Genomic DNA, 16763 nt, shown 5'->3' with positions numbered 1-16763 from the left:
TTGCGTTGTATTACATAATTTTTTACGTGAACACCAAAGTAGTGATAAAATATTCAATGAATATNTAACAATTAGTCTTTGGATAAGTTATCCCTCACTGGGGTGGTATAGTAATCCCAGGATAAGTTATCCTGGGATAAAGTGTGTAAATTAACAAAAATACTCCCCTTAAACTCTCTATTATACACCACTTTTACATTCATACATATTAACATAATTTTTAACAACATAATAACATTCACAACCTTAATTATTCGTTGTTTTTATGATAACTATATTTTTCTATTAAAAATTTACATTTTATAAATACAATTTTTATTTATGAATATATTATAAGTTGAATTTATTTGCATAATTAGTATGTTTATTCATATTTTTATTTCTCTTAAAATGTTCACTCCACTACTAAATTACAATTTTTTCATTAAATAGTTTATTACTCACTTAAAAATTATATTTTATCTATAATTAAAATGTAGATAACTTTAATAATAAATTTTCTTTTACTTTAATAAACTTAAAATAAAAGTTTTATTTTTAAACTAAATAAGATGAAAGTTTTATTTTTAAACTAAATGAGATGAAAGTTTTATTTTAAAGCTAAATAAGATCAAAATCTTATTTTTAAGCTAAATAAGATGAACATTTTATTTTTAAGCTAGATAAGATGAAAGTTTAATTTTTAAGTTAAATAAGATGAAGTTTAAATTTTAAACATACGGCACAATCATGGAAATGCACACACAAAAATATTTAAACTAAATAAGATGGAAATTTTATTTTGAAGAATGAATAACTAAAGCTTGCAAATAAAATGTAAAAAAAAAACTAAATAAGGTGAGGGTATTTTTGTAAACAAACAACTTATTCTCAAAAATTATACAATGAATCTTAGTTTGAATATGACGAATCAAACAAGCAATAAAAACTAATCCCAACGTAACTTATCCCAGCATAACTTATCTCAATATAACTTATCCCACCATAATTAATTCCATCATAACTAGTATTCAAACCAAATGATCCCTAGTGTTTAATAAGTAGAAACAAGTGTTGGAATAGTTACAACGGTTATGAAAGAGTTTGAAGCGTCGTTGTGGGGATAATTGTAGGCGTCAGTTTGCTCATTTGTAGGGTGTTTTTTTGTAAAGAAAAAAAAAAAACTTAGGTAATTAATGAAGGGTACACGTTAACTTGCCGTTAGCAGTTTGGTTGAAATATATTCTAGATTAAGGCCTCCTTTATTTTCATTAAGATTAAGACGTCTGAATCTGAATGAACATACGAATGATTAATAAATTTCAATTTTTTCCATTTGATAATAGACTAAGTACAACAGAGAAGCAGTGTTTGAAGTGTGCCTAATAGGAGAATTACAAATATTCTTGAGTAAAGAGAAGGTTCTATCGGGAACTTAGAGACGAGAATCTCCAATCTGTAAAGGTAGTTATCTGTATCTTCTTTACTCACTAATTTTATTTTGAATTGTTGAGATTATTGTGTTTTTCATAAGAATAATTTAAAGAAATAGTAGCGGGAATAAATAAACAACTTAAGAAATGGGTTAAAGATTTAATTTCACAAAGAGTTCTGTTAATATAAACAAAAGCTATTTGTATAAAAAAATGAACAAAGATAAAACCTGATAAGTTTTTGAATTCTTATTTTCTTCATGCTTGTTAATTAGTAAAAGTCTGTTACCTCATCGGATCGACAAGGTAAGACCTAGTCCCTCTTGCTTTTACTTATTTTTGTTGAGGATTTTTGTTTAAAATTTTTTTTTTATTTTTGAATACTTAAAGGACTAAAATTAAACCAGTAAGTGTATAATTAAGGGACCTTGAATACTAAAAGGACTAAAAACGATAAGTGTATAACTAAGGGACTAAAATTGATAATTTTTAAAATAGTTAAAGATTAAATCCAACAAAAATATAATTAAGGGATTTCCCAAGTAATATTTAGAGAAAATTTTGGCAAATAGTGTTTGTCCATACAATTTGTCATTATTTGACAAATATCTCAAATTCCCAAATACTAGTTTTTTCTAGTATTTGGGCCAAATCTCATTATTTGGGATCTTTTAAAAATTGAAATTTTACACTAAACTTTTATCTTTTACAAAAACACCCTCTATAGTAATTGTTTGCGTTGTATTACATAATTTTTTACGTGAACACCAAAGTAGTGATAAAATATTCAATGAATATGAAAGTGATGATATGGTTGTTGATGAAAATGATGAACAATCAACTCAAGGTAACAAAGTCATGTGCTTTGTCTACTGTTTTATTTAAAAAATATATATTTTACTGGTTTAGAGTCGCCACTTAATTCTTTAGAAAAAATCAAGAAAACTATTTTTTCAAAAGATTAAAACAGAAATCTAATGAAAATGTTCAAAAGGGTTCGGGGTTCTTATTAGCATTTCGAGAAGGGATTTAAAGCACCTGAAATGCCCGCTAATACGCGGTTATCCAACAATTAATTATTTGGCTAAAATAATTTAACTTGACTTAAATTACGAGATTGAACTATTTTTATAATTAGAACTATTTTAAAAGGGGAAAGATTTAAATATTATCTAAGTGAGCTACTTTTTGCAAAAAATTATTCTTTAAGTCTAATTAAGGATGATCGATTTTAGCTAAATTGATAAAACACAACGGGCGTCTTACGGGGATTCGAATTGTTCAACCTTAAGATTAACGACAAATACTAACAAGTAAAATGAACACAGTAAAGTAGAGAGGGAAAGAGAGTTGGCCCCAAGTTTGGTTTTTTGTCCGCCTGAACCAATACTTGGGCCCATTTGAGTCACCTGCACCTGTCCTAAGAACTAACAAGTATAGCAAATAAGTGGGCTTAGGCCCAAAATAACAAAATACAAAAAAAAAAAAAAACTTAATTTCGGGGAATTTAGGCCCAATTTCTCATTTTTCGCTCCAATTCCTGTTCGTCAATTTTTTGGGGACCATTTCCTTGATTCCAATTGCTGGCCGACTCGGAAGAAAGTGATTTAAGCCTTTATGGCTCTCTCGAAATGCAAAGGAGGAAGATGAGTTCATGATGAACTCGGACATATTTCACATGAAAACAAAAGAAAAATAATAAGGAATTAAAATGACTATACAATAATTAAATAAGACATCAATGAGCTGTAAATTAAACCAAAAATGTGAAAATGCAAGGGAAAATGGCATCAATGAATGAATTTACACAACTTGTTGGAATCTCAAAGAAGGCACAAACGATCTGAACATTTTCTTTAAATGAAGAAGCCATATGATCAAATTTTGAACAATTGATTCAACCACAATGAATTTATCTAAAACCGAGACAAACAAAGGCATGAATCACTGCCAAACAACATATGCACCAAAATTTAAAGAAAAGAAACCATAACATATAAACTGGAAAGAAGCATATTCTGCTAATCATGGAAACATGTATTCCATATTGAAGAATTATTGTAATCTAAATGGAATAAATGAGATTACCATGTTTTAACTAGCAAAAGGACATACTGGAAAATTGATTTCTAAGCTGCAAAGCATTGAACAATTAGCAAATACTTCAATGACTCAAACGAAAGCTACAATTTTATTCTAAGGAAAACAATAGACACTGGCTACTTCCGATCAATCACTAAGCTGGCCAAACATATCTGTTGAACAGGTTAAAGATAGAGACAAGTAGAAAAAGGGAAACAAGAATCCATGTTGAAAGAAAAGCCAAGAACTGAAGCATTTTTCAACTAAAATCTGGACAAAACGGAGACGTGAATCCAATTCAAACACGACATACGGAACAATAGAATAATCATGAGATTGAAAAATGGAGAAAATAAGTTGTCATATTCAACAAACAATAGGTAAAACAGCCTACATTTTTCACATGGATGAAAGCAATTAGTGAACAAAGACGATTTTCAAGACAAACCCATATTCAAATTGACCATGCATCATGTAACATAACATAACTACATTAAATACAAAGGGTAATTTTAGTTTCAAAACAAAGCGCTAAAACAGGATATTAAGAGCTAAAATGAAACCTTAACATAAAACACCACATCTTATCAAAGCTATAATCACACCTCACAGATCAAATTTTGCATTACTCGAGCATGATGACAATGAGATCCAAGCAGTTATAGACTACACAATTTGATAAATAACAAGGAGATAAATTAAGAAATCATAGCAGATTCAACACTTGAGGTAACGAAGACAACAAAAATGCTAACAGTCGACCAAAACGAACAAAACACTAGAGAGTTTCAGCCATACTTTAATAAAACAGTAGCCGAGATTTCAGCAAGAGCATATAATTTAATTAAACAATCAACCATTCTACGTGAAAAGCTAAACTATAACTTAGGAGCATTCAAATAGAGAGCTTAAATCGGCTAGAGCAAACATAACAAATTTGAGGAAAGAAATTACCTCCTTCCGGACAGCGAACTGAGGACCGAACGAGCTGGACAGGAGCCTCCCAACACCACAAGTGAGAAACTCCAACGGAAAACTTGGATTCAAAACAAGTGACCCAAAAACTTCAGCAATATGAACACTATCACCCTATATGCTTTTCCCAATTTATATTCTGTAGTTTCAAATTTTCTTGTGTCTCCCTCACTGTATTTTCGTCTGTTTCTTCCAACTTTTTTCCAACCCCCTGCCTTAGTAGAGAATTTCTAACTAAAAATCTGCCCACTTTTTTCACAAAATCCCCCCCCCCCCTTCACAGTGAATAAGAGCAAATATATATATATATATAAAGGAAAAGTAGGTTTCAAAAATAAGGGGAAAGGGATCCCAAAGGGACAGAAACGAGGGCCCAAATTCAATTTCAAAACTCAAAATTTTTCACCATTTAAGCCAAACATCCTTTTCTGAAATTTTCGCCTCATTCCGAAAGAGGAAAGGGAGAACAAACGGCTTTGATCGGTTCATTGTCCTTGGGGCGCGACGTGGATCGATCCCACAGCCCCAAAGACTGAGTTACTGCCTGCTTTTGGTGCTGCAATAGGGACGGTCTGAGAGGGACGGGAGGAAGGAGACAAAACTTGTAGTGTACTGTCTCTGTTCCTCGCTGCTCCGTGTGTTTTGACAGAAAAATCGACGTCGTTTGGAGATGTTGAAGGCGTTGCTTCACTGTTGGAATCGTGAGGCTTGGAAGTTGATAGCGTCTTGAGCATCTGAGTTCTTGAAGAGAAAAAATAAAGTGGGCCGGGTCGGGAAGTAATGGAATTGGGGTGAAGAAAAAATGGAAAATGGGCTAGAGGAATATGCTGGGTTCCTTTAGTATTTAGTATTGATATTGTATTGTTGGATCAGTTATTTTGCTGAAAGTAAGGCCCGAAGTTGGGCTGAAAGGGTTGAAATAATTTGTAAGGAAGGGATTGGATTTGTAATTTAAGACTTGGCCAAATGAGTTGCAAAATTAGCCAATTTAAAATTACAAATATAGCCGAACTTGGTTAATTTGGACAAGTTCGGCTAATAATTAAATAGAATGAATTAATATAATTAATTTACAAACTTCTTAATCTTAACGAAATAAAATAATTAATTCGATTATAAACTGATTAACTTAAACTACAACCAAAAACTTAAAGAACGTAAATTAATAAAATGCACTTTTCAAATCAACAAATAAAATAAAATAAAATAACATAAAATAAGGATAATTAAACTAATAAACTAAATAACTTATAAGTATACTTTAAACCAAATTAATTTAATTGACTATTTAATTAAAACAAACTCTTTTTGGAAACGATTTTTGAATATTCATAAAATATGGTAATTATATACATATTTGTGTAGAAATATATATTACTTAAAAATTATGAAAGCGTCTTAAAATTATTTTAAAATAACTTGCGAAGTATTTTGAATTTTTTTTTTATATAAAAATTAATTATTTTAAATCGTTTGATATTGGAGAGGCTCGAAATAATTAATTTGTATTGAGGAGGGTCAAAATTGGATGTCAACATCTACTTCACGATGTATGGAATGATGCTTGTTGCACTCACTCCAAACTATCACATTGTTCCAGTGTCATGGACACTACTTATTATTTGTTGCGCGAAGATCCAATTTACTTGTAATACAAACTTATGACTAGTTTTGATAGTTTTTAGAACTTATGGGTATAAATCATATTTTTCTAAAAAAAGTTTAAAATATATTTTTCAAATACTAAGACCAAATACATGGTGAAATTTCACCCAAATAATATTTGGAAAACGTTAGCTTAGACCTACTTCCTAATCTCTCAAAAACCTAGAAAACTTATTGACCCACAAAATGTTTGGGGGTAATTGTTGATTGAAGCAAATACAATATGTGTGTGAAGATGAAGAAAAACTTGCAGAGAGAAATTGAAGTTACATGACTTTGGAAAATATTATCTTGTATTGAACAGTGAACTCAAGTTGTTACATTTATACACCTTGCCAAGTTAGCTGTAACTAACTATTAACAAATCACTAACTAACCAACTAATATCATTACATAATTAAATCAGCTTAGCTATCTAACAGAATTACTAACTGAACTAAGGCACATCAATACACTTTCCAAGTTCCTTTACAGTAATTAACAAAGCTAGCATAAAAACCTTGAGCTCTTACACAAGTTTTACAAAATAAAAAGTTCTTATGTTATATACCAGATTTATTTTAATACCATATTCATTGGAANAGCTTAGCTATCTAACACAATTACTAACTGAACTAAGGCACATTAATACACTTTCCAAGTTCCTTTACACCCTCTCTCAAGATAGGAGCTATGAAGATATTCTTCATGCCTAGCTTGGACATAAGATGACTATGTGAACATCTTCCAAGTGCTTTAGTAAACATATCTGTAGGTTGATCTGCTGATGGTATATACGCAGTAGTGATTATACCATCTTGAATCTTTTCTCTGGTGAAATGGCAATCAATGTCCAAGTGTTTAGTCCTTTCATAGAACACTGGATTTGCAGCAATCTGTAGGGTTGATTTACTATCAGAAAATAAAGAGATTAGAGTCATCCAATCTACCCTGAGTTCCTGCAGCAATCCTATTAACCAAACCACCTCTGCAACTGAGGATGCCATCGCTCTGTACTCAGCTTCTGCTGAACTCCTAGATACAGTGACTTGTTTTTTTGACTTCCAGGATATAAGAGATGTACCATACTACACTAGGTAGCCTGTAATTGATCTCCTGCTATTTACACAGGAACCCCAATCTGCATCACAGTACACCTTCAATTGTGCTCCCTTTTCTGCTGACATTAGAACTCTTAAACCTGGTGCATGTTTGACATACTTTACCACCCTCATTGCTGTTTCCATATGAGTGGTCTTAGGAGAATGCATGAACTAGCTCAGGCACTGCACAACAAATGTTATGTCAGGTCTGGTAGTAGTTAAGTATAACAACCTTTCTATTAATCTTTGGTATTCTGCAGGGTCTCCTAGGGACTTATCCTCATGTGTAGGTGCTACATGTTGGTAAAAAATCAGTGTAGTTAGCTTTTGATTCACTTTCATCGGTGTTGCCACAGGTTTAGCACCTGCTAGTCCCATAGCTGAAATCAATTCGAGGGCGTACTTCCTTTGATGCATTAAGATTCCATCCTTGTGTCTGGCAAATTCAATACCAAGGAAATACTTAAGTTCTCCCAAATCTTTTATCTTGAAGGCCTTGTGTAAGACAACTTTAGTGTCCTGAATCATTGCTGAATCACTCCCTGTCAACAGCAGGTCATCAACATAAACTAAAATTATAACTATGTTCCTATTGTCCTTCTTGGTGAACAAAAAGTAGTCTCTAGTGCTTTGTTTAAAACCTATTGATAGTAGTGCTGAAGTTAGCTTGATGTTCCATTGCCGAGAAACTTGTTTCAAACCATACAATGACTTGAATAACTTGCACACTTTCCCACTGCTAGAGTCAATTCCTTCAATACCATCAGGAATAGTCATAAACACTTCCTTATAGAGATCTCCTTGTAGAAAGGCATTGTACACATCCATTTGATATAACACCCACTGTTTGGATGCAGCAAGGGACACTACTGCTCTCACAGTAGACATTTTAACAATAGGTGAAAATGTTTCTTGATAGTCCAAACCTTCCTTCTGATTATACCCCTTAGCGACTAGCATTGCTTTCAGTCTTTCAATCTCCCCATTTGCTTTGTAGTTGATCTTATAAACCCATCTACACCCTATGGGTTTTTTTTCTTTAGGAAGTGTAACTACCTTCCCAGTATGGTTGTCTTCCAAGGCCTGTATTTCTGTTTTCATGGCTTGTACCCATCTCTGATCACTGGTAGCCTCTGCATAACTATGTGGTTCTACTTCTGCGGATAGCTTTGACACAAGACTTTGGTATTTAGCTGATAAACCAGTATAATCTATGCTTGATGCAATAGAGTACAAACATTTGGTTGAACCAGCTCTAGTCACATAATCCTTATGCCATATGAGAGGTTTGGATTGTCTAGTGGACTTTCGTACAGGCAATACTGCTGGTTCAGGAGGAGTCAACTGAGGCATTTGTAAAGGACATTCAACATGTTCTTCAGTAGGCATCCTAGGTACCACTGTGTCATCAATGTGCAGGTGAGGCTGAAAACTTGAAGGCTGTTGAGAAACTAAGCCATTATAACAAAGTTGATAATGTGTTTTTAAATAGCTCTGTTGGTCAGTCAGACTTTCTTTAAAAGGAAATATAGTCTCCATGAAAGCAACATCTCTACTCACAAAAAATAATCTATTCTCAAGATCATAAAGCTTGTATCCTTTCTGGGAGGAACTATAACCAACAAGTATAGACCTAATAGCTCTTGGTCTAAACTTGTCTTTCTGTGTAAGGCAAGTAGCAAAACATAGGCAGCCTATTACTCTCATATGAAACAATGAGGGTGCCTTGTTATATAGGTCCTCATAAGGAGACTTATTTTGTAGTACAGTGGAAGGTATCCTATTTAAAACATACACAACAACCTCCACACATAATCCCCAAAATTTGTCAGGTAAACCACTTTGAAACTTAATTGCCCTTGCAGTTTCTAAGATATGCCTATGCCTCCTCTCCACTACACCATTTTGTTGTGGTGTATATGGACAAGAACTTTTATGAATTACACCATGGTTCTGAAACAACTCTCTACAACCATGGTTAAAAAAACTCAGCCACATTATCAGACCTTACTATTTGAATTTTCCTGTCAAATTGAGTCTCCACTTGAAGAAAAAAATTGTTTAACAAGGTAAGAACATCTGATTTAAGTCTCATAAAAAAATCCATGTCCATCTAGAATAATCATCAACAATTGTCAAGAAATATCTCATTCCATCATGTGTTTCCAATTTATATGGTCCCCAAACATCCATATGCAACAATTGAAAAATAGAAGTAGCTTTACTAACACTATGTGAAAATGACAGTCTAGTTTGTCTTGCAATGGGACAAACTTCACAATTATTAACTTCAAAAGTTTTATTAGCATGAAACATAGGTATCTTCTTTAAGACACTCATTGGTATATGACATAACCTATAATGCCAGGTCACTGCATCAGCTCCTGATTGTGTTGTCGCAACCAAACACTTTGCTGCATTATTTTCAGCTTTTGAATTCAGAATGTATAACCCATTCTCTTCTTTTCCAATCCCTCTCACCTTCCCAGATGTGAGGTCCTAAAAGATACAACAATTTGGAAAGAAAGTAGCACTACAATTTAACTCATTTGTCAGTTTTGAGACCGATATGAGATTAAACTTGAAGGCTAGCACACAAAGGACATTTTTAAGAACATCACCTTCCCTTAAGTGGTAATCACCAACATGAGAAACTATAGTTGAAGCACCTGTTGGTAATTGCACATGTCCTGCACTCTCTATCAAACCTGTACTTTGTAAGTGTTTATGATCTCCTAACATGTGATTGGAAGCACCTGTGTCAATTATCCACTTCACAGAGGTATCCTGGTGAGGAAGAATATTACCTGCCATGTTAGCACAACCACTAGAATTCCCTTCAAGATCTTCAATGCTGGTCCTATTAAGCATGTTAAGGAGTTGTTGATGTTGATGAGGAGTAAACTGTAGTTATTGGAAATTGGTGGTGCTGCTGCTGTTGTGGTTAAGTAAAATGAGTGTGTTGTAGAGTCCACTCCTGTTGACCTGCATTATCAAAAAAACAGTGTGTGTTGTCTAAAACAGGGCCGCTACTGCATTGGCAGTTGCCCTCTTCCCCTTAAAATCTGATGGATATCTATGGAGCCTGTAACAATTAATTTTGAGGTGTCCAGTGTGATGGCAGTGATCACATTTCATTAGCTTGAAACAATCAACCTTTAGATGTCCCTTTATGTGGCAGTGATCACAATGTGCATTTGGATTGTAAGGTTTCTTATGTTTGGATGGAAATCCATTATTTTGCTTTGTAAACATGGCTGTTGGATGTGTATTGTCGTGTAGGACTCGACCTGAACCTGCAACAATTCGCTGACTCTCGTCTTGATTAATCATTGCATACACTTGATTGACAATAGACACCTGTTGCATCATCAATATTTGATTTCTAGCTTGACCATAATGATCATTTAAACACATTAGAAATTGAAGTACTCTTTGATACTGTAAATGTTCCAATTCTCTCGATTTAGGACAATTACATGAAGGTGGTGGTATGATCGAATCGTATTCATCCCACAGATCCTTGAGTGTAGAATAGTAAACAGACACTGATGAAACACCTTGAATAGAGGTGAAAATCTCCTTATGCAATTGAAAAGTCCTAGAGCTATTGATTTTGTCAAATCTTTCACGTAAATCCTCCCAATTCAAATGAGTGTTTGAGCAAAAAAGAATACCTCCTAGCAGATCCTTTCCAACACTACTCGTGATCCACGAAACAACAATGGCATTACAACGATCCCACAATCGCGCCAAATCTCCTTCGAATTGATCACGACTAACAGATCCATCGATAAATCCTAATTTGTTTTTACCAAGCAAAGCCAATTTCATTGCTCTACTCCATAGCGTGTAGTTATCAGATTCGGTAAGTATGATTCCCACAGATAAGAAACCAGGTGCATCAGACGGATGCAGAAATAAAGGATGATGATGATCGATTGTCACCGATGTCGTCGAATCAGCTGAATTATCACCATTAGAAGGAATCACCATTGAAGGAAGACGAAATTAAAAAATAAACTGCAAAACTCCTACAAATTAAAGACGAAATCAGAAACAAATTGCAAAACTCCTACGATTCTTCTCAAAAAGAAATTGGATCGATCTGCAAATCTCTTATATTTCTTTGTTAAACGTGAAGAAATCTCTTGTGATTTGCACTGTCGATAGCTCTGATACCATGATGATTGAAGTAAATACAATGTGTGTGAAGATGAAGAAAAACCTGCAGAGAGAAATTGAAGTTACATGACTTTGGGAAATATTATCTTGTATTGAATAGTGAACTCAAGTTGTTACATTTATACACCTTGCCAAGTCAGCTCTAACTAACTATTAACAAATCACTAACTAACCAACTAATCACATTACATAATTAAATCAGCTTAGCTATCTAACAAAATTACTAACTGAACTAAGGCACATTAATACACTTTCCAAGTTCCTTTACAGTAATTAACAAAGCTAGCATAAAAACCTTGAGATCTTACACAAGTTTTACAAAATAAAAAGTTCTTATGTTATATACCAGATTTATTTTAATACCATATTCATTGGAATTGCTAGATATCAAGGATTTTGTGGGATTTACTTATTGAGGGTGTTTTATTTAAAATTACAAATTTGAAGGGTAGTTATGTTTTCATTACCTCTTGATGGAAAGAATGGTGTAATGCAACTACTTTGGAATGCTTTACCATCGGTTTGAAGTGACAACAATTAAGTGCTTCTCACTCTAAGGAGATAGTTGTATTACCTCCTTTCGAAATTCTCCTTGTTGAGCAATGAGAAACCCCAGGTGTCTAATTCATTTAAGATTGCCAGTAAGCTATACTGATCATGAACAAAAATTATATATATCAAAGTTAAAGTCGTGTATTAGTTCTGATGGATAATGAATTGCATATTAAAATGGCATCAAAAGCATATGGTCTTGTTAGATCATAACTTCAAGTTATTAAACAATAATTTTTTACCATTGTTCACCGATAATATTTGGCAAGAAAATTTAACCTGGTACTCAAGGCTTGTGAATTATAACTAAATGTATAAGAAATTAAAGGATGGGAGCTTAAAAAATTCAGTTCTAGGAAGAAAGTCAAGTGAGAAATAATATTTATGAATCTTCATATACATTCAAATGGCTGAAGGTAATGTTAGTTTGTGGATTTTAGTAAATCTTCATATACATGCATGTGTCCTTTGTATTTTATACTAGTCAACAATTGACAAAATAATGGGATATGAAAAATTGAAATTGCCAAAATTTATTTGTGAAGACTATCCTAAACTTTTGGCATCATCTTAGAGTTGCAAATTCTACATATTTTTCTAAAATTAGTGCAGATGATTTGTAACCTTGAAAGTGAAATGGCAATTTGTTTCTGATATCCCCAATAATGCTTGAAGATCGGTTAGAGAAGAGAAGAGCTAAGGCTTTTTACCAAGTTATGGGGTTGGAGCCTGGAGGTAGTACTTGTAAAGTGAAACTTTGAAGCAAACCTCCTCCTGATGTTTTCATTATTAACAGAAACTTCAGCTCACTTGTTTCTCTTAACATAAAAGCTGTGGTCAGGAAAGGAAAAGTGTTAGAAGATCCCTAAACCTGATCCTGTTCTTGTTTGGCTTTGGCCTTTCTATGGACCCAACCCAAGTCCTAAAATTACTATTCCAATCTCTTCTGATTTTATATTCTTTACTCTATTAGTTTGTGATTTCAGATTCACAATTGTTGTAGTATGGTGGCACCGTTAAGACGTTTTTTTCACGCTACAGTTGATATTATGACAAAAGCATTTAGCTTCTAGCATGATAAATGGTGGCGTACGTCTTGCATTGCACCAGATTCCATTAATCCGTCATCAAATTTGGTCAGGTAGGTTAATTAATTAGTAGTAATTTCAGTTTTAGCCTATTAACTCTCTCTCTCTCTCTCTCTCTCTCTCTATTCCAGAGATACTACACTAAGCCTGTTAGCGACGAGAAAGCAATGGAGGTAGGTGTTGAGATGCTCGTTTGTTATACGGTACTCAAAATTAATTTACATTTAGCAAATAACAACATTATTGACTAGCTAATTATTTTTTAGAGTTATTATTGTGATATTTATTTGCAGTTTTTTTTTTGGTTTAGTTAGCAGGATCCTCAATCACCTGTATGGTCTATCAAGGGAAAAAAATATTGGGACAGAATAAAATATGTTAGATTCGAAACAGAGCAACTCAAGCAAACAAAAGTTGAACAAGCAATGAAACAACTCAGGCAAAAATTTCAAATTTACATGCAGAGCATGAGAGGTAAATCAGGAATTATATGTATCCTTGGTATGTGTAGCATGTCCAAAAAAGTCAAAGAGCATTTCAGACACCTATTATGATTAGTTGTTAGCGTAGATCATGATATTGTTGTATTGATCATCGTGTAACAGAACAAAAACCCATTATTTATCTAAAAGAGTGTAATGTTGACGAGTTATATGCCTAGATCTTGTATTGAACATTCTGATGTTTCTGAATACATTGAGAAATACATATGTGCCCAAGATAGGGTCCCGGCCTTATGGTGGCTGATTATTGGGGATTCCTCCATTTTTTTTCTTTTCAAAGCTAAGCACTATGTTCACATCTGTTAGCTGTACCAGAGAGGATATTGCTTCCCCATGATCAAATAAATTTCTGAAAGCTGAGTTTGTAAACGTTGTTGTTGTTTATAATATGCATTTTTCTTATTGATTGGACATACATACTACTGGTAATACCAACCGATTTCTGATGATACATTGTGAAACTTGACATTCTATTGGGTACCGTTGTGATCTTGGCCTGAAACTTGGTGTAGAAAGAATAGTTGGTCTGTAAGAGGTAGAATCTTCATAGAAATATTTTAGCTCGTGGACCAGTCCCATCCACCCCACCCATTGCCTTAACATTTTGGGTTGGACTCTCAGAATTCAGATTCTTTCACAGATCACATGTTTTGCAGTCCATTTCAATACTCAAGTATATCCATCATTGATGGGAATGGATGATTAAAAACCATGAACCAGGGAATCCATCATTCAAGGAAAAATAATTCTTAGCGAGTATATATATATTACTTCCTGTTATATTTAGCATCATTTCGATTTCCAGTTATTCTATATATTTACAAGAATCAACCCAAAATATTGAGGTTGAATTTGTTTTAAGTTATGTATGTTAATGGTAACATTGAGTTTGGATTGTTTAGTACATGATTCCACTATGTTTTGGACATGTCCTCTTTGCTTTAGTTACAAATACATCAGCAATACTGTCAAATGTCAATACAATGAACACTTCTTTTCTATTGAGATTAAAGTATAGTCAGTTAGTTAACCGAATTTGTTATTATGTACAGCTGTCATGTTAGTTAATAGTTAGTTAGAGTTTTAGATATTTTACTCTTCCTTTTGTATTCTGTATAAATATTGATGTGTACAGTCAGTAAGAAGTAAGAATCAATCAGAATTGGAAATTTCACAAACCATCTCTTCTCTCTTACTTCGAGTTCCAGATATTCTCCATTAATGAAGTTTCCTGATTCACTAAATCTCCAATATTAACATGGTATCAGAGCTTGGACGTTCTGTTCCTTCCCTTTACACTCCTTCTTAGTTGTCTTTGCGTCATCGATTTTGAGATTTTCAATTCCAGATCTATTTCTCTTATTGATCTAATTCTCTTCTCTTTTCAATTGGTATTTTTTTTCTCTCTAATAACTACTTCATCATGGTGGAGCTCACGAATGAGGGATCGTCTACTGGAATTAATACGGGATCGTCTACTGAAATTGATACAAACAGTCACCTCTAAATTCATCCATCTGATAGTCCTGGTGTGGTACTTGTACTTGTCCCTTTCGATGGAACTGGTTTTCATTCCTGGCGAAGAAATGTCCTCTGATCTTTGTCCATGAAAAACAAATTGATTTTCATCAATGGTGAATGCAAACGCCCACCTAAAACTGATCCAACTTATCGTCAATGGGTGAGATGCGACGATATGGTCACATCGTGGATTCTTAATTCACTGGGTAGAGAAGTTGCGGATAGTGTCGAATATGTGGGTGATGCTTTTGAATTATGGACAGAGCTAGAAGATCGCTACGATTAGACGAATGGAGCACAATTGTACCAAACTCAGAAAGAGATCAACGATCTTAGTCAAGGTATTCTCGATATCACCACATACTACACTAGAATGAAGAAACTCTGGGAAGAACTTAACAGTTTATGCATTACCAGTCAGTGCAATTGTGTTTGTATTTGTGGAGCTTAAACTAATCTTCAAAAGGCAGAGCAGGATAGGCGCCTAATTCAGTTTCATATGGGGTTAAATGAGGTCTATACCATAATCAGGGGTAGTATTTTAATGATGAACCCATTGCCTTCTATAGCACAAGCCTTTGCATTGTTGGTTCAAGAAGAAAAACAAAGAGAGTTCAAGCTAAATAATCAATTGTTTGTTGAAGGAAGTTCATTAGTTACTGGGTCCTCAAATTCATCAGGAGGAAGGAATTTTACAACAAACTACTCTTCTTCCAACATCACCAACAATGCACCTAGGGGTAGACCTTACTGTGATTACTGCAGAGGGCCGGATCATACCAGGGTTAAGTATTACAAGTTACATGGATATCCTCCTAGTCTAACTACTAACAATCCCAGACCTACTAATCATGATCCACAACACCAAAACCAAATATACAACAACCAAAACTTAAGTCATAGGAACAACAAGGGTAAGGGTATAGCTGCTAATTCTGTCAGTTTGTCTTGTGATATCCCTGGAAATCAAGATGGATCCTCAGAGTCTCATTTCAATAACCAAGGAAACAACAACATCAACCTCACCAGAGAGCAGTATGAACAAGTTGCTTACTTGCTGCAACAATTCAAAGAATTCAGCCCCATAGAGGATCAAAATGCTATGCACATGACAAGTGGAGTTGTGAACTTTGTAGGCACTCTTACTTGTTCTACTTCCATTGACTTTGACAAACTTTCTTGTGAATGCTTCAAAACAAGAACTGATCTATGGATATTAGACTCAGGTGCCTCTCACCATATGACTTTTGACAGAAATCTCCTTGTGAACCTGATAACCTTACCCTATCCTCTCTTGGTCAGACTACCTAATGGATATAGAGTTAAGATTACAGAGATAGGTAGTGTGTGTCTAACTTCCGAGATCACTTTGTACAAAGTACTCTATGCTCCTTCTTTTAAATTCAACTTAATTTCCATAAATACTTTAGCTGACAGTCTAAAATGTTCCGTTTCTTTCTCTAATACTTCATGTCTACTGCAGGCCCCTTCACTGAAGAGGCCTCTGGAGATTGGTAAAGCACATGATGGCCTATACTTCCTTTGCTCAGATTGCTTGCAACAGAACAATTCTAGTTATCCAAAACGACAACATGTTTCTTGTATCTCGTTTCCTAGCTCTAAAATACAGTACAAATGTATTTCTTCTTCCTGTCCTTCTTATTTTGCTGTAATGAATTCCATGTCTATCAATAATAA

Source organism: Solanum stenotomum, chromosome 2, assembly GCF_019186545.1.
Source record: "Solanum stenotomum isolate F172 chromosome 2, ASM1918654v1, whole genome shotgun sequence".
NCBI classification, from domain to species: domain Eukaryota; kingdom Viridiplantae; phylum Streptophyta; class Magnoliopsida; order Solanales; family Solanaceae; genus Solanum; species Solanum stenotomum.
This window is presented reverse-complemented; position numbering follows the sequence as displayed.